The sequence below is a fragment of the Ursus americanus genome, chromosome 1 (genome assembly GCF_024610735.1).
Source record: "Ursus americanus isolate L20-20 chromosome 1, mUrsAme1.1.p, whole genome shotgun sequence".
NCBI lineage: Eukaryota > Metazoa > Chordata > Mammalia > Carnivora > Ursidae > Ursus > Ursus americanus.
The window spans coordinates 3,821,567-3,842,101 of NC_142127.1; positions in this window are offsets into that span (position 1 = coordinate 3,821,567).

The window sequence follows — 20,535 nt, forward strand, 5'->3', positions numbered from 1 at the left end:
TGGGATTGAATATACTGTTATATGCTTATTTAGAAATTGCATGTTCTTTTGGGTGAATATTTTGTTCATGCTGTTTCTCATTCAGAAGTGTGGTTAATGTTTTTCTTATTGATTTGTTTGAGCTCTTTATACAGAAAAGACAACAACACTTTTTTATGTGTATTGCAAATATTTTCTCCTTGGGCCTTTTTCTGTTTTTTTCTCATTAGCACAGAAACATGGCTTGACTTAACTGATTGGCAAGTTGGAAGCTTTTAATAAAACCAAACTGTGGCTCAGCATATTTTAAGAGAAGAGAGAGGAAGCAGGGGTTTGTTTGGTTAAGGCTGCCACAAGCTGTGAGTAATGAGGAGCATGGGGTGAGAATGGGGAGGGTGGGGTCCAGAGAAGCACAGAGAGATCAGTGACAGCAGATTCTGCAGCCCTGGCCAGGAGCCTCTCCCCTTTCCCAGCGGCACAGAGAAGAAACCATAAATGAGGAGGTTTGAAGGCTTTTATTCTCTTTGGCCAAGAGAAGGGAGGGATTTGGGGTATGTAGCTATGACTAAGAAGGGGGAACCAGAATGGTAATCACATTTGCCAAACTTTTGCTATGAGCTCTACATATTTTATCTCATTTAATCCTCAGAACAAGCTCATGAGCAAAGAAAAAACAGGATTCGGAATGTGGCAGACACGGCTTCTCATTCCTGACTCAGCACTTGCAACTTTGCTAAGTGATTTTGCCTCCAAATTTTCTCCTGTCAAAATGGGGTTCATGACACCTATGTCTGCTGTGCTCTGAAGAGGCTGGTATAGGTACTTCTTGGAGTTTCACGTATTTATCAAGATGGTAAAGACAGAGACTTCATAGCACCAAAGAAAAAAGTCAAAATATCATATGTAATACACAGACAGACATAGATATAACTATGCCCACTCACAGATGGGAACAGTCCTGCCAAAGGGACAGGGGTACAGGTGACTGTATATCTATTTATCTCATTATAAGTCCCTTCAAGTGTATGGCTCAAGACAATAGACTTAGCATATTTTGTACTCTTTCGATAACCCATTACGATTACATTAAAGGAGTAATTAAAGAAATAAGCTCACAAAGTGGAGAGGTTCTAAGGGGATCCTTCAGTATGTGTGAGATTCCAAGAATTCCAGGAAGATGGATGGGGTATGGGGTGTGTTGGGGGAGGAAATAGAGAGACGGAGACTCCAGTCCAGAGGAAGCTCAGGGAGGCTGCAGCGTGACCAGGATGTGTATGTGTGTGGTGGTGGTGGTGGTGGGGAGTGAGGGCTGGACTAAGCCTGTCAGAACTACAGGCGCCTGGGCTCAGAGATGGCAGGTTGGAATGTGGGGGTTGGAAGTGAGGATGAAGACAAGGAGATTGGTTAAATGTTTATTTGGGGCAGAAGCAACTCCTCCTTGCTTCCCCACCTTTGGGTACAAAATGTCAGGTCTGCCAGAGAAATTTGCCCCTACAGACAAAAACGTGTGAAGGGCTTCTAAGGAAATTAAGAAACTGTGTGAGTCAAGGCTACTAGTGTGGGAAGCAGCCTCTTTTGGTGAAACCCTCCTCTTTCTGAAATTTGGTGGCCCTTAGCCTTTTGGGAAGCTCCTCTCCACATACCCTACAGCAGAGAACATTTAGTCCAGAAACAGATCTCTCAGCCAGATTTCTTCCTCCCAGGAGAAAGACTAATTAGGAAACAGATTCAAACAATAGAAGAGAAAATCCTTAACAACTCTTTAGAATGATCAGCCTGGTCTTTGATTTTTAAACATTGATAGACAACTGTATACGACAACCAAGTCACATATAAAAACCAGAACGTGGACGAAAAAAGCCAAGCTGAACAAAGGGAAACACTAGCTTCGATAAAAGAAACAAAGATAAAGAAGAAGAGAACTTAAAGAAAACAAAGGGAAAAGGCAGAACTTCAATATGCTCAGAAATTTGAGAAAATAATAAAAACATAAAATTAAGAGTGATGTGCCATGTAAAAGGAAAAGCAAATAATGAAATAATTTTTGACAATGACAATAAGAATATACAGATTACACAGACAACTAACGATATCTAGATCTTCCTCAACTTAAACCCATTGTAAGATGAAAATATAAGTTGTCAAAGCATTTAATCCACTTAACCTCCTGAACATCATAACAGCCTACGGTACCTTAAATGTGCTCAAAACATTTACATTAGCTTACAGTTGGGTAAAATCATCTAACACAAAGCCCATTTTTATTGTATTGAATATCTCATATAATTTGTTAAATACTGTACAGAACATGAGAAACAGAGTGGTTGTGGGAGGACAGAATGATTGCAGGTGGGTTGTTTGCCGTCATGATCACGTGACAGACCAGGAGCTGCTACTGCCTAGAATCATGAGACTGGATCAATCCCACATATCACTAGCCTGGGAAGAGGTCAAAATTCAAACTTGCAAGGATGGTTTATACTGAAGGGGAAGTCTAAAAATCCTATGTTGGACCATCCTAAACTGGGGACCATCTGTAATGGGTAAGATGAAAGTCCAATTAAAGAGGGGAAACTTAAAGCTGAAGGAATTACCAATAATTTCTTTTTTTTTTTTTTTGCTTTTGTTTCCCTTGCCTCAGAAGTCATATCTAGAAGGATGTTGCTATAGCTGATGTCAGAGAAATTACTGCTTGTGCTGTCTTCTGTGAGTTTTATGGTTTCGATTTTCACATTTAGGTCTTTAATCTATTTTGAGTTTATTTTTATGTACGGTGTAAGAAGTGGTCCAGTTTCATTCTTTTGCGTGAAGCTGTCCAGCTTTCCCAACACCATTTGTTGAAGAGACTGTCTTCTTTCCATTGGCTATGCTTGTCTCCTTTTGTAAGTTAATTGACCATATAAGTGTGGTTTTATTTTGGGGCTCTTTATTCTGTTCCATTCACCTATATGTCTACTTTTGTGCAGATACCATACTGTTTTAATTACTACAGTTTTGTAGTACAGTTTGGAATCGGAAATTGTGATACCTCCAGCTTTGTTTTTCAAAACAAAAGAAAAAGAAGACATTGTTCTTCGGAATAAGAGCTAAACTTGTTGACTCTTTACATAGCCAAAGATGTCTTTATTCTTCTCTCATGACAATTGGATGGAACTAGAGGGCATTATACTGGGCAAAATAAGTCAATCAGAGAAAGACAATTATCATATGGTTTCACTCATATGTGGAATATAAGAAACGGAGCAGAGGATCATAGGGGAAGGGAGGGAAAACAGAATGGGAAGTCATCAGAGAGGGAGACAAACCATGTGAGACTCTTAACTTTGGGAAACAAACTGAAGGATGCAGGTGACAGTGGGTGTGGCTGAAGGACAAGACAGGAAGGATTCAGGGCTTTCTCTGAGTTCTGGAGGATGGTGAACTTCAGGAGGGATAATGCTGTAGGAAAAAAGATGATTGAGCAGCTGGATATAACTGAAACTGGTAAGAATGCATACATTGCTTCTTCACAGAGGAAAAAATGTTGACTAAAAACCCAGAAAAACAAACAAAAAGCTGTAAAAATAAGCCAAATATGAAGCTCACTAAAATATGGCATTATTTTGGATCATTGATGAAGTGTGAGAAAAGATCACTCATTTTTGCCCTCAGTCCCTCCCCTGGGTGGAAGTAGGGGAGAATGGGTCTGGAAGGCAGGTAAATGGAGAGTAACCGTCACAAGAAGTCAGGACACATTATTTACAGTTGGCAAGTAAAAAACTAGATAATAAGCATTATCTAGAAAAATGATGCGACCAACTGGAGACCTACTATTCATGATGGTAAAAAGAGCTTTTGGAGAGCAGGCCCATGGGTGGGGGAATAGGGTGGGAGAGGGTAGCTTTTAAAACAAAAGTCCTCTGTGCTATTTTAATTACTTAAAATTTTTTTTTTATTTTTGAAGAACACTTGTAAGCCACAGGGAAAACCTAAAATATCAAACAAGTAAACAAACAAAAACCCAAAATCTAAAAACCAAAAAAACCTTCGGCTGGCTAAAAAAATGGGCTTAACTTGGCAAGATGAAATTTAGGAGCAAATTAATTTAATTAACTAAGCTCAGTCCCCAGCCTCAACTCTGCTTGCAGCATGATTTAGGGTGTGCGTGCCAAGGGAGATGTCTTCATCTCTGTGATATCCTTGAAAGACTGACCTTGAGCCTCCTATCCCTACCCTCCAATCAATTCCAGCTGAGACTCTAAGCAGAAACAGTAATCCACCTTCTCCCAGTATACCATCCAGATCATGTGCATTCTCATTTCCTCAAGTCACCACCTGAAGTTCAAGCTTCCTGGGCTCTTCATCCCACTTAACTCTTAAATCCTTAGTGTGAGCCCATAACCCATTCCTCTGACTCTCCGAACCCTCCTGCAGGTACTCCAATACTCACATTCCTACCAGCAAATTTCCTTGTATTCTGAAACTTTTTGTTAAATGTTTCTGTTCTTGCTCTTTCAGAAGCTTGGCTTTCTTTAAGGACATTTCTTCCTCTTAAGTGGAGATTTTTTTTCTTTAATTATTGTTTGCTTGTATATGTACGTCTATATCAATATATCACATACTGTACTTAGGAGGAGTGGACTCACTGGGTAATAATATACTATGCATTTGAATCTAGTAGATAATGTCAAATTCTTGCCCAAACCCAATTTCCATTGCCACCAGCAGTGTAGGGAACTGTCAATACTCTACCTCTTCTAAACACTTGGTATTTGGAGTCTTTTAAATTCACTTACTCAGTTTGGTATGCAGGAGTATTTCATTGCTGTCTTAATTGGCACAAATAAATACATCAGATAAGATGATCAGTGAAGTTGAGTGCTCCAAGATATTGAAAAGAGCTTATGGGCAGTGAGTGGGCTTCTAGAATGGTCTTGATGTCTACCTCTGGTATGCATTTAGTGATACTGGACGAGATACTTTCTCTCTTTGATCTGTAGCTTTCTTTTATGTGATATATATAACATATATGTAACAACTCTTTCTTTGTAGATCTGTGGTAAGAATTACAAAAGATACATATAAAGTGACTGAAGCATAGTGGGTACTCCCTAAATAATTAGTCTTTTTCTTGTTATCTGTACTTACGGGGTGTTAAAAGCCACCAAAGCCTAAAAAGCAGACAGAGTTCCAGGAAATTGTGAGGAAGCAGCAGGGGCTTTGAGAGTTAGCTTTTTTTTTTTTTTTTAAGATTTTATTTATTTACTTGAGAGAGAGAGCATGAGTGGGGGAGGAACAGAGGGAGTGGGACAAGCAGACTCCAGGCTGGGCGTGGAGCCTGATGTGCTGAGCATGGAGCCCGATGTAGGGCTTGATCCCACGACCCTGAGATCTTGACCTGTGCTGAAACCAAGAGTCTGATGCTCAGCCACCTGAGCCACCCAGGTGTCCCAAGAGTTAACTTTTGAATGACTCCCTGTGATAGTTTGTATTATTATCCAGTAAATATTTACCCTTCTCTTCCCCAGCAAAATCCCAGTATAGTGCCCTGCCCTATGGATACTGGGCTTGGTTATGAGATTTATTTTGGCCAATGGAATTTGAGTGGACATGACCTAAGCCACATCCCAGCGGAGGCTTGGAATGTGTTTGCATGGTTTGGCCTGACTTCTTGTCCTCCAGTCCTCCACCATGGGAAGAGCATGCCCCTGGTAGCTGCTGCTTCTTTGGCCTGAATCATGCTTTGGAGGTTCCACTGGCTCTTACTATGCCATTTCGATGCCTTGATCCAGCTGTGAGTGCCTGTGTTAAGAACTGCTGGCAATGATGACAGTCTGAAACATATCCGAATTTCACTGTATATGGCAACAATAAAAAATAATAAACATGAAATAGATTTTCTTTGCAGAGAGAAATTAATATGACACTGGACAGATACTCTAATATTCATTCCTGAAGCTGTTAGTGCTTATTTTCTCAGAAACATGAAACAATAAATACAAAGATCTTTCTGCTTTGAAAAGAGAAAAAAACAGCTAAAGGAAACAGCACCAATTCAATTACAGTTTTCTCTGTGCTGATGAAACTTACAGGGTAGAAATAAATTCCACAGAATTGGGATCTTGAAGCATGGAAAAATGTTAGATCAGAATATATGACTGTTTTCGGAACAGTAGACGTTAGACATTATCTGGTGTGACTCTCTTATCTATCTGTCATGAGGAAAGGGTTGATACTTGGTATGAGATATTCACTTACCCTCCCATCCACCCATCCACTCAACTATTCATCTACCTAACTATGGGTCCAATCATTCACTTATTGAACTGATTGTCCACTGTGTACCGACACTGTGCTAGGCGTAGTGGATACAGAGAGGAGTCAGACATAGAGTTGCCATCAAGAAAAGCAAAGACAAGCATTGGAGAGAGACACTTGACAGAAAATCCCCACAGAGTGCTGTAGATGGTGCTAGGTATCTGGGCAGGGCTCCTCCTCTGGGAGGCTGGAACAGAACGTACAGTGTTCCCACATCATGTCCAGACTTTTAGAGACAGACTGGCTTGTCATTCTTTCACAAGTCCCACAGCAGTTGGCACAGGGGAGCACACAGAGACGGCAGGTGATTGAAGTTATATGGTGTAGAGGTAGTGGAATCTTCTCCCAGAGTTACCAAATTTTAGGGATCTGGCTAGTCCATCCCGGTGTCTTTATCCACCTGGTTCCATGTCATTGACCTGTAGCCACCTGTGCAACACTGTGATATGTGCCTGATATCCTCCACTCAGCCATTCCTTTTAAAATGTTTGCCTCTTCTACTTAGTGGTTGAGGCAAAAACAAGCACTATATTTCCTTTTTAGCTTTAGTGTCCTGCTTCAACTACCATTCAGACTGGGAAATATTTATTGCCTCTATGTCATCTTGACAAGTGTATGAGTTAATACACATAAAGCACTAAGAACAGTATCTAGCAAATAGTGAGCTCTCAAAAAATGTATTGATATTATTATTGATATTATTATTAGATATCTCTTTGTATGCTTCTATGAAAATTTCTGAATGACAGAGCCTTAACAATTGAATTGCTGAATCAAAGAGTAAATAAATTTGAAACACAGAGAGATACCTGCCAGCTAAGAATTATCATTTCCCCTTCTCTAAGATATGAAAGTCACAGCTTTACCACCATAGATCAATGATGTATTAATTTGTAACTTTTAATGCAATGTATGAAAAATAGCATCTTATTGCTATTTTAATTTGAATTTTTTAAAAAAGTGAACCTGTACATCTATCAGATTTATTCTTATATCGCCTACTTGTGTTCTCTTTGTGAATTGCCTGTTTAGAACTTTTGTCCAGTTTTTCCTTGTGATTCTCTCCAATCCTATTGATTTGTTAGAACTCTTTATATATTGTTAATAACTATTGTATCTCAATCTGATGGGGGCTACTGAAGATATACATATGTTAGCACCATTAGAATGTACACCTAAGAGTAGTGCACTTTATTGTATGTTAGTTATAATCAAGTGAAACATTTTTAAAAATAGGAAATCAGACAATATAAACAGACCCACAAAAATTTAGGTATTGCATTTATTAGATGTGAACTCTATAATAATATGTTCAAGGAGTTAGCTGACAAAATTTTATCAGGAAACTGATAGGAAAAATTTTATCAGGAAGCTATAAAGAAGTTTCTATGAATGTTCTAGAATTAAAATAATAGGCTATATTAATTAAGAACTCAATAGATGGGTTTCACAACAGATTGGACAGATTTACAACAGAATTAGTAATCTGGAAATCTGGTCAGTAGAAAATAAATAGACTGAAGCATGCAGAGAAAAAAACCTGCAAAATACAGAAAAAGAATATGAGGCAGATGGAGCATGGTAAAAATATATGACAAAGAGTTACTGGAGTGCTGGGGGGTGGGGGTGGAGAAGAGAATGAAATGGGGTAGAAGCTATACTTGAAAAAAATCATGACCAATAATTTTCGCCAAATGACAAAAGACATCAAGTTACAGTTTCAACAAGTTCTTCAAACTTCAAGCAAATTAAGTGTTACAAATAAACCTATGTTTAAAACATCACAGGAGAACTGGTGAGAAACAAGACAGAGAGAATCCTAAAGGCAGCTAGAGAAAAAGGGCACATTACCTCCAAAGGAGCAATGCTTAAACTGAAAACTGACTTCTTTTTTTTTTCTATTGGCAGTGGGATTAAACTGGATTTTCTTTCTGTCTGTATATATTTGAAATGATAAGCAGAAAAATAATATGAGGTATTCATATTTAGGGGAAATTCCAGATATAGAGGTTGTAATTATATGCCAGTGATGTGGCCCTTCTTTGAAATGAATTTCCATCTTATCTTAACTTTGCAAATTGTAGATTTATTTGGGCCTCTTTTTCTTTAAAAACAAACAAAAATATATCTAATCAGCTATGCTATTTGTTAGTTTTGTTTCAGAAAATCTGTTTACTGCTCTTTCAAGTCAAAACCTCCTAGAAAGGAGACCTGTCAATGCAGGAGGCACAAGAGGACACCTGTAAGTCTGACAGCAGCTCATGTGAACACTAGACTAAGTGCCAAGCTTCAAATGCAACTATTTGAAGGAAAAAAATGCTTACTAGACAAAATATTATAAAGTGTGAGATCAAAAAAGTGACTTTAAAAATTAATAGACTTTATTTTTTAGAGAAGTTATAGATTAACAGAAAAATTGAGCAGGTAATACAGCAAGTTCTATATACATCTCTCCTTAAACATCCCTAATTATCAACGTCTTGCATGAGTGTGGTACATTTGTTATGATCAATGAACCAATATTTATACATTGTTATTAAATAAAGTGCATAGTTTACATAAAGTTTCACTCTTTGTGTTGTACATTTCCATGGGTTTTGACAAATGAATAATGTTATGCATTACCACATTATCATACAGAATAGTTACACTGCCTTAAAAAATCCTTGTTGTCCATCTATTCATCATCCCCAAATACCTAACAACCACTGATCATTTTTGCCTCTGTAGTTTTGCCTTTTCCAGAATGTCATATAGTTGGAATCATAAAGAATATGTATCCTTTTTCAGATTGATTTCTTTCATTTAGCAATATGTGCTTAAGCTTCCATCATGTCATTTCATGGCTTGATAGCTCATTCCTTTTTATTGTTAAATAATATTCCATTGTATGGGTGTACCAGGGTATCCACGTAATGAAGAATATCTAAGTTACTTCCAGTTTTTGGCAATTATTAATAAAGTTGCCATAAATATTTGTGTGCAGAATTTGTGCAGGTATGGGTTTTCAACTCAAATGGTAAATATGTAGGAGAGGTGGATTACTTGGTAAGAGTATTTTTAGTTTTGTAAGAAACTGGTTAAGTGTCTTTCAAATTGGTTGTATAATTTTGCATTCTCAGCAGCAGTGAATGAGAATCCCTTCTTCACATTTTTGCCAGTGTTGGGTACTGTCGATTTTTTTTTTCTTTTTGGATTTTAGTAATCTTAATAGGTTCGCAGCAGTATTTCATTGTTTCAATGTTGAGCATTGTTTCATATACATATTTGCTCTCTGTATACTTTCTTTAGTGAGATGTCTGTCTAGATTGTCCATTTTTAATTGGGTTGTTTGTTTTGTTATTGAGGTTTTAGAGCTCTTTGTATTTTTTTGATAAAAACATAAAGATACGTTTTTCAAAGATTGCCTCCCAATCTGTGACTTAACAGATTTTTTTATTTTTAATAGAGTCCAATTGAGCATTTTTTTCTTTTATGAGTCATGACTTTGGTATTATATCTAAAAACTCATCTCCAAACCAAGGGAACTTTGAATTTCTCCTATTGTATCTTCTAGAAGCTTTATAGTTTGGATTTTAAATTAAGTTTATGATCCATTTTGAGTTCTTATTGTGTTTTTTTTTTAATTTTCAGGTGGCCAACATATAGTACATCATTAGTTTTTGATATAGTGTTCAACAATTAATTAGTTGCATATAACTTCCAATGCTCATCACAACATGTGCCCTCCTTAATACCCACTACTTGGTTACCCCATCCCCCATCTCCCTCCCTTCTGTAACCCTCAGTTTGTTTCTTGGAATCCAGAGTCTCTCATGGTTTGTCTCCCTCTCTGATTCCTTCCCATTCAGTTTTCCCTCCCTTCCCCTATGATCCTCCCTGCTATTCCTTATGTTCCACATATGAGTGAAACCATATGATAATTGTCTTCCTCTGCTTACTTATTTCACTTACCATAATCCCCTCCAGTTCCATCCATGTTGATGCAAATGGTAGGTATTCAACCTTTCTGATGGCTGAGCAACATTTTATTATATATATGAACCACATCTTCTTTATCCATTCATCTGTTGAAGGACATCTTGTATCCTTCCACAGTTTGGCTATTGCAGACATTGCTGCTATAAACATTGGGGTGCATGTGCCCCTTCTTTTCTCTACATCTGTATCTTTGGGATAAATACCTAGTAGTGCAATCGCTGAGTCAGGGTAGCTCTATTTTTAATGTCTTGAGGAACCTCCATACTGTTTTCCAGAATGGCCATACCAGCTTGCATTCCACCAACAGTGTAAGAAGGTTCCGCTTCCTCCACATCCATGCCAATATTTGTTGTTTCTTATCTTGTTAATTTTTGCATCCAACTGGTGTAAGGCGGTATCTCATTGTGGTTTTGATTTGTATTTCCCTGATGGCTAGAGATGTTGAACATTTTTTTCATGTGTCTGTGGGCCATTTGTATGTCTTCTTTGGAGAAATGTCTGTTCATGTCTTCTGCACATTCTTGACTGGATTATTTGTTTTTTGGGTGTTGAGTTCGATAAGTTCTTTATAGATCTTGGATACCAACCTTTTATCTGAAGTGTCATTTGTAAACATCTTCTCCCATTCCATGGGTTGCCTCTTGGTTTTGTTGAATGTTCCCTTTGCTGTGCAAAAGCTTTTTATCTTGATGAAGTCCCAAAAGTTCATTTTTGCTTTTGCTTCCCTTGCCTTTAGAGATGTGTTTCGAAAGAAGTTGCTGTGGTTGATGTCATATAGGTTACTTCCTATGTTCTCAGGATTTTGATGGATTCCTGTCTCACGTTGAGGTTTTTCATCCATTTTGAGTTTATCTTTGTGTATGGTGTAAGAAACTACAGAACACATTGAAAGAAATGGAGGAAGACACAAAGAGATGGAAAAACATTCCGTGCTCATGGATTGGAAAATAGACATTGTTAAAATGTCTATGCTGCCCAGAGCAATCTACACTTCCAATGCAATCCCTATCAAAATACCATTGACATTTTTCACAGAGCTGGAACAAACAATCTTAAAATTTGTATGGAACCAGAAAAGACCCCTAATTGACAGAGGAATGTTGAAAAAGAAAACCAAAGCTGGGGACATCACAATGCCTGACTTCAAGCTATATTACAAAGCTGTGATCATCAAGACAGCATGGTACTGGCACAAAAACAGACACATAGACCAATGGAACAGAATAGAGACTCCAGAAATGGACCCTCAACTCTATGGTCAACTAATCTTTGACAAAGCAGGAAAGAACATCCAATGGAAAAAAGACAGTCTCTTCAACAAATGGTGCTGAGAAAACTGGACAACCACATGCAGAAAATGAAACTGGACCATTCTCTTATACCATACACAAAGATAAACTCAGAATGGATGAGTTATTATTATTCTTTTGTGAAAGACATGAGGCCTGGAACTAGGCTTATTTATTTATTTAGCACATGAATGTTCAGTTGTTCCAGCACTGTCTGTTGCATAGACTATCTTTTCTCCATTGAGTTGTCTTTGCTCTGTCAAAGATCAATTGACTATATTTGTGTGGCTCTATTTCTGGACTTGCTAATCTGTCGCATTGATCTTTTTGTTTATTTTTTCACAGTACACATAGCCTCATTTGCTGGAGCTTTATAGTAAGTCTTAATGTTGGGTAGCATCCATTTTCCAACTTTGTTCTTCTCCTTTAGTATTGTGTTGGCTATTTTGAATTTTTTGTCTCTCCATGTAAACTTTAGAATCAGTTTTTAAATATGTACTACATAACTTGTTGGAACTTTTATTAAGATTCCATTGAATCAGTAGCTCAAGCTGGGAAGAATTAGCATCTTAACAATATCAAATGTTCCTTTTCATGAACATGGAATATCTCTTCATTTATGAAGATTTTCTTTGATATCTTTCATCAATGTTTTGTCATTTTCCACATGCAGATTCTTTACATAGTGTTTTTACATTTATACGTAAATATTTCTTTTTTGGGAGGCTAATACAAATAGTATTTTTTAAAAATTTCAAATCCCAACTGTTCAGTGCTTAAAATTAACTATGCATCCTACAAACTTTCTTTTTTTTTTTTAAAGATTTTATTTTTTTATTATTTGACAGAGATAGAGACAGCCAGCGAGAGAGGGAACACAAGCAGGGGGAGTGGGAGAGGAAGAAGCAGGCTCACAGCGGAGGAGCCTGATGTGGGGCTCGATCCCATAACGCGGGGATCATGCCCTAAGCTGAAGGCAGGCGCTTAACCGCTGTGCCACCCAGGCACCCCCATCCTACAAACTTTCTATATTCACTTAGTTTCAGGAACTTTTGGTTGAGTTTTGGGAATTTTCTGTATTGACAATCATGTCATCGGCCAACAAAGACAGTTATTTCTTTCTTCTCAATCTGTATATCTTTTTCTTTCCTTTTTCTTATCTTTTTGCATTAGCTACCAGTATAATATTTAATAGGAGTGGTGAGAGGGGACATACTTGTCTTGTACTCAGTCTTAGGTGGAAATCTTATAGTTTCTCAAAATTAAGTATGATGTTATGAGTAGGGTTTATTTTATAGATTTTCTTTATCAGATTGGAAGAGTTCCCTCTAAGTAAGAGGTTGGGGTTTTTTTTTTTGCTGCTTGTTTGTTTTTTATTACAAAAAGGTGTAATATTTTCAAAAAAGCTTTTCTTGGATATGATCATATGATTTTCTTTAGCCTATTGACATGATGAATTGCATTAATTGAAGTTTTTGAATGTTGAACTATCCTCCCATACATAGAGTAAATCCTACTTGGTTGAGGTGTATAATTTTGTTTATATGTTGTTAAATTTGATTTGTTAGCATTTTGTTGAGAGTTTTATTGAATTTATGTTTATGTGAGCTTTCTTGTAAGATCTCTATCTGGTTTCAGTATTAGCATAATGATGACCTCATAACGAATATTTTTTTGGAAGATATTATAGAGAATTTGTATTATTTCTTCCTTTAGTGTTTGGTAGAATTCATAAGTGAAACCATCTGGGCTTCGCACTTTCTTTTTTGGAAGTTTAGTAATTATTGATTCAATTTCTTTAATATATATAGGCTTATTCACATTATATATGTATATATATTTTTTCTTTATTGAATATGGTAAGTTGTACCTTTCAAGGAATTGGCTCATTTCATTCAAATTTGTGGGTGTAGAGTTGTTCATAATATTGCTTTATTATCCTTTTAATATCCATGGACTCAGTAGTAATAGTTTCTCTTTCATTTCTCATATTACTAATTTATGTGTTCTCTTTCCACTACCCCCTTAGGTAGCCTAGTTAGAGGCTTGTCAATTATTTTTTGAAAAAACAAAACAAAACAGATTTTGATTTTATTGATTTTTCTCTATTATTTCCTGTTCTCAATTCCTTGATTTCTGCCCTGATTTTAATATTTATTTTCTTCTACTTGCTTTAGGTTTATATTGCTCTTTTTTTTCTCTAGTTTCCTAATGTGGAAAATTAGATTATGGATTTCAGGTATTTTTTTCCTTTTCTAATATATGCATTTGATGCTATAAATTTCTTTTTAAGAATTGCTTTCAACAAATTTCGATAAGCTGTATTTTCATTTTCATTTAGTTAAAAATATTTTAAAGCTTCTCTTGAGACATCTTTAACTCAAGTGTTTGGAAATGTGTTGTTTAATCTCCAAGTATTTTGAGATTTTCTAGCTATCTATGCCATTATTGATTTCTAGTTTAATTCCACTATGGTCTGAGAGCAGATATTGTATGATTCTAATTCTTTTGAATTTGTTAAGGTGTGTGTTTTATGTCTCAAAATGTGATGTATCTTGATCAATGTTCCACTTGAGTTGTAGAAGAATGTATATCCTGCTGCTGAATGAAATGTCAATTAGATCCAGTAGATCAATAGTGCTGCTCAGTTCAATTATGTCCTTCTGATTTTCTGTCGGCTGGATCTGTCAATTAATGATGGAGGGATGTTGGGGTCTTGAACTACAAAAGCGGATTTTCTGTTTCTTTTTGCAGTTCTATTGGCTTTTGACGCAGAAATTTTGATGCTCTATTGTCAAGTATATACCTGTTAAGAATTTCTATGTATTCTTGGAGAATTAATCTTTTTATCATTAGGTGATGCTTCTCCTTCTTCATGATAATTTTCTGTCCTGAAGTCTGATTTGGTGAAATTAATACAGCTACTCAAGCATTCTTTCGATTACTGTTAGCTTGGTATATCTACTTCCACCCCTTTACTTTTAATCTATTTCTGTCTTCAGATTTAAAGTATGTTTCTTAAAGACAACATATTGCGGAGTTCTCAAAAAGAATTCTCTTTGGAAGTCTTTTAATTTGTATACTAAGAATTTCATGTTTAAAGCAATTATTGAAATAGTTTGGTTAATAGCTACCATATTTGTAACGGTTTCCATTTGTTGCCCTTGTTGTATGTTCTGTTTTTGTGTCCATTCTTCTTTTGCCTTTTCAGTTTTAATTGAGCATCTTTATTGTTCCATTTATTTTTTCTCTTGCCATATCGATTATACTTCTTAAATTTTGTTTCAGTGGTTTCCTTAAGTGTTTGTTTTGTTTTTAGATTTAAAACTAATCCAAATTGACTTTCAAATAACACCAAACTGCTTCCTGGACAGTACAGGTAACTTAGTATCCCCAATGCCTCTCTTCCTTCTCCTATGACACTGCTGTCATTCATTTCACTTACCCATAAGCTATAATTGTCCAATACATTATTGCTATTGTTACTTGTAACAAATAGTTATCTATTAGATGAATTAAGAAGAAGAAAAATAATGCATTTTATTTTTATCTACCTTCTTTCATTCCTTCACTAAAATTCTTTAATTCTATATATAAGTCTGTATTTCTGACCGATATAATTTTCCTTCTCTTGAAGAACTTCTTTTAACATTTCTTACAAGGCAGGACTACTGGTGACATATTGTCTAGCTTTTGTTTTTCTGAAGGTATATTTATTTCACTGGATAATTTCACTGGGTTTTGAGTTTTAGGTTGGTGAATTTTTTCTTTCAATAACTTTAAATATTTCACTCTATTCTTTTCTTGCTTCCATGGGTTTTGAAGAGAGGTCTGATGTAATTCTTATTGTTGGTCCTCTGAAAGTAATGTGTTTCACCCCAATTCCTCTGCTCCTGGCTTCTTTCAAGATCTCTTTTGTGTTTTTTTTTTTTTTGTTTTGTTTTTGCTTTTCAGTTGGAATATGATGGCCTGGGTGTATTATTGACTTATCTCTGGATTTTTTCCTGCTTGGTGTTCTCTTAGCTTCCTGGATTTGTGGTTTGCTGCTTGTCATTTATTTTGGAGAATTTCCTGTCCGTATTACTAAAAACATTTATTTTGCTCCTTTCTTTCTTCTGCTTCTGGTATCCCTAATATACAAATGTCACACCTTTTGTCTCACAGTTCGTGGATATTTTGATCCTTTTTTTCTCCCCACTCTTTATTTCTCTTTGCATATCAGCTTGAGAAGTTCCTCTGACACATTTTCAATCTCACTGGTTCTTTCCTCAGCCCTGTGCAGTCTACTGCTCACAGGATTCAATCTGTCCAAATTGAGTTCCTTTTCAGGAAATGCCATGTTGGGACCATGAGAGAATGGGCAAAGCTGAACTGATAATATGAAGACTAGAAATGTCATACTACCACATTTGACTGTGCAAACTGGCCACAGAAGGAACTTGTATGCAGAAAGGAAGACTGAAGCAGTTATGAAGACTCAAGAGGAAGAGAAAGAAGAGAAGTTATGAAACAGCAGGATCAATGAAGCCATCTTGCAATCATGAGGGGGATCCAGCCTGATGGCAAAATTAATGCACCAAAAATAGAAAACAGAAAGGTAGAAAAAAATGGCTCCCTGTAGACATTTTTGAATTGGTCAATTAATCCTGAAGCTTATTCTATCAACAGACTTCCTGTTTTATAAGCTAATAAATTTCTTTATTCAATAAGCTATTTTATTTAGTTGGGTTTTTCCATTACTTAGAGACTATAGCATTACAACTGATACTATTCGAAGAGAGTGATTTTCATTCTATGTGACCATTTTATTGAGTGAAAGCATTTTCTCCTTTAGATACTTGTTGGGGAGATTTCTTCTATCCTGAAAAACCAGTTTGGGTTGTCTCTGAAGTAATGGTAAGGCAGGGGACTTCAGCTGGTCACCAGAGCTGTAAGTCCCCATTTGAAACTTCCTCACTTCTGACTTCTCCATCATGTGAAATTTTACTCCTCCCTCAGAGGCTCAGTCAGCTTCCTCCTCCTTGTGAAGTTTTTCCTTATGACTCCAAGTGACCACAAACTATTTAATAAAGTCACTGGCAGAATTGCAGTCAATAAAATGTCCTCAGTTAATAAACTTAGATATTATTTTCTCATGGTTATATGCATATATTTTCTGTTTTCAAGGCTGCGTACAGTCAAAATGCTCTCAGCTGCAAATAACAAAATACATAACTGACTCCCACAGAAGTTTATTGTTTGTTTAACAAGAAGTCTAGAGAACTTCAGTTGATAGTGTAAGCATCTCAATAATGATATTAAAAAGCCAAGCTCTTCTTGTTTTCTTTTTGTTCTAACATCCTTTGCACATTTCCTTTTTGTTTTTATGCTTATTGCCTCATGACAAGAGGACAACTGCAGCTCTAGTCAACCTCCATATTTCTCTCATAAGACATTCAAAAGAAGGGTTCTGGTTTATTTGATGCCATCATGAATCCATGTTATGCTTTCTCTGCTCTGTCTTTGCAGCATGTTGCCTTTGACCTTGAGATTGTCCCTTCATGGTTGAAAGATGGCTTCAGCTGCTCCAAGATTCTCAGGTCAAGCATCAATGGTGAGAGGCCAGAAAAAAGAATGTTCTTTCCCTAATTCCCCTTTCAGAATATGGAACACTTCCCTAGAAGCCCTACACAAGGCTTTTCTTTATATATTGTTGGCTGGATGTTCTTAATCACTAATAAGAGGAATAGAATTATAAGCATTGGATTAAAAGACTAAAATATCACTCCCTGTAGGTAGAAAGGGACCTTCCCTTCCCTGAAGAATGTGGCCATCTGTTAGTAAAAGGAATAAGGAGAGAAATAGGCAAAAAAAAAAAAATAATTGCCATAGAAAACTTCCCTTATCCTAGATATTGAACAAAGAGGGGCATTGAAGCTGTACAGTTCTGATTTTTTTAAAGTTTTTTTTTTAAATAAAAATACCAAAACATTGCAAATACCTTACAGCAAACACCTGTATATCCATCATGTAAAGTCTAACTTTACCATTTTACTATCTCTGTTTTATCACAATCTAATCATGTATCTGCTCCTTTATCCATCCATCATTTCATTTTAGTTTTTGGTACATTTCAAAGTAAACTGAAGACAGTAATACACTTCATATCATTAGAATTCAGTCTTTTGTCTGTGTTATTTTTCTTTTGGAATGCAATTTATATACAGTGAATGCACATATTTTCAGTGTACATTCACTGAGTTTTGGTAAGTGCATACACATATAACCTGTGTAACCCAAACAGCTATTGAAATATAGACCATTAACATTACATGAACGTCCCTTGTGATCCTTTCAAGTCCATCCCCACATCTAGGCTTTCAGAGATAACACTGTTCTGATTTTTTCCCACATAGATTAGAACTTTTTATTCCATAACTTCATATGACTAAAATAATAGAATATTTTCTCTTTTATGTAAGGCTTCTTTCAAGCAGTATAATGCTTTTGAGATTTATCTGTCATTTTTGTGTAGTAGTAGCTCATTCATTGTTACTCATGAATGATAATACATTGTAGGAATATACCACATTTTATGTTTCTACTATTCTATCAATGGATATGTGGAGTATTTCTAGTGTTTGAAAGTTATGAATAAAGTTAGTCTGAAGATTCTTATCTAATTCATTGGAATTGGTAAAGCTAGAATCAGAATTTGGTGGTTCATGAGGTAGGAAAATGTTTAATTTTGTAAGAAATGGTTGGAATTTTTTTCCTAAATTGGTTGTGTATTTTATAATTCCACTAATAATGTATTACAGTGTTACCTTTTTGGCAGTGTTGTAGAAATCATATAGCCTTGGAAATGTGGGTTTATTTCTGGTTCTCTATTCTGTTCCATTGATCTGTCATTCCTTGTGCAGATAGCACACTTTCTTGAATAATGCTTTTTAATGGAAAATCTTGACATCAGAGAGTATTAATCTTCTGAATTTCTTCTTTTTTAATATGCTTTGGGTATCTATGTTCTTTGCATTTTAATATATATTTTAGAATTAGCTTATCAATGTCTCCAAAAAGCCTGTTAAGATTTTCATTTGGATTGCTTCAAATCTATAGATCAGTTTGAGAGGAAATAAATTAAAAACATCAAATCTTTAAAAAAAAGGCTTTTTAATCCATTAACATAGTATTTCTTTGCATTTATTTAATTAATCTTTAATATCTTTCAGGTCCTCTTTGCAGTTTCCAGTGTGGAGGCATTAAACATCTTTCATTAACTTTATTTTTAAGTATTTGATTAATTTTAATGCTATTGTAAATGGAGCTTAAAAAATACCCTTTGATTGTTTACTGCTAATTACAGGAACCAGATTATTTTTGTGTATGATCTTTTATCCTATAGCATTGCTAAATTAATTTACCAGGTGTGTTAGTTTTTTGTAGTTTTTTTTTTGTGGGTTTGCTAGGGCTTTTTATATAAACAATCATGTTGTCTGTAAATAAGAACAGTTTTACTTTTTCCTTCTAATTATGTGGATTTTATTTCTTTTTATTGCCTTATTGCACTGTCTAGGATCTCCAGTAAAATGTTAAATGATGTGATGAGAGCTAGCATCTGTGCTTTGCTCCTGATGTTACATAGAAAACATTGAACCTTTTGCAATTGGGTTTGGTGTTAGCTGTAGGGTTTTAGAGGCTTTTTTTTTAAAGATTTTTTAAATTTATTTATTTGACAGAGCTAGAGACAGCAGGCGAGAGAGAGAACACAAGCAGGGGGAGTGGGAGAGGAAGAAGCAGGCTCATAGTGGAAGAGCCTGATGTGGGGCTCGATCCCAGAACCCCGGGATCACACCCTAAGCCGAAGGCAGACGCTTAACCACTGTGCCACCCAGGCGCCCCGGGTTTTAGAGGCTTTTAATTAGGTTTAAAAGTTTTCTTCTATTCACAGTTTTCTAGGTTTTTCTCAGCAATGGAACTTGAGTTTGGTCAATTTCTTTTTTTCCTGTACCTATTGAAAAAATCATACAGATTTTCCTCTGTTATTCCACCATTCTCATCCTCATGGTTATCTGGGTCAGGAGTCTCCAGGTTCCTGCTCACAAGAAGGGAAACAAACACAGGGGAGGGCACTTGCAATGGAGTGCAAAGGTCTACTTTCTATTGGTGACCCCTTATCAGATGCCCACACCCAGCTACTACTAGGAAGCATGGGAAAAGTGGTACCATCTGTAACTCAAGTAGCACACAAGAGAGGAGAGCAGAAGCTGATGGATAAGAGGAAAGAAACCATCCAGCTTTTAATTTGAATTCTCCAGTGATGGGAAACTCATTAATAACTATAGCAGCCAACTTCCTCCTTACAAAACTCTGAAATGAAGTTTACCCTTTGAGTAGGCCCAAGTCTGTCTGCTTATAGCTTTCCTCAATTCTTTTGAGTTTTATACCAGGAGAGTTTATGTCATTTACATCAACTAAGTTCTAAATCAGTTCATTCTAAAACAAGAGATGTTAGTCCACCACTTTCAAGACCTCGAGAGCCTTCTGTTCCCTATCTAAATTAGCCCAAACCCTTTGGCCTGGTAGCAGTGGTCTCTGTATCAGAGGGAGAGGAATGCAGAGAGCCAGGCACACTGGGGCATCATGTATCCCAAGAGCAGGCACAGAGACCTCAGAAGGCAGCAGTGTAGTTGGCTATAGACCGAGGTCCCAAGGTCTGCATCTGTCTTGGCAGTTTCTACCTTCTTCAAGTACATCAGCTTTATCTTCAAGCTGATTTTCACTTGATCCTAAGATAGATGCAGTGGTTCCAGGAAAAACAGATAAGATACCCTCCACTCAACAGTATCGCTTTTGCCATTTTGTTATGTTTCCTGAATTGCCACCATTTACCTTTCATTTCTCTGGGTTAAGGTGTGGCTCTTTCCAATGTGCAAAGCAAGATTTAGATAAGACTAATAAATGTTCACATTGATTAATTAGCTGGAGGAATTGCAGACAAGCATGGCCA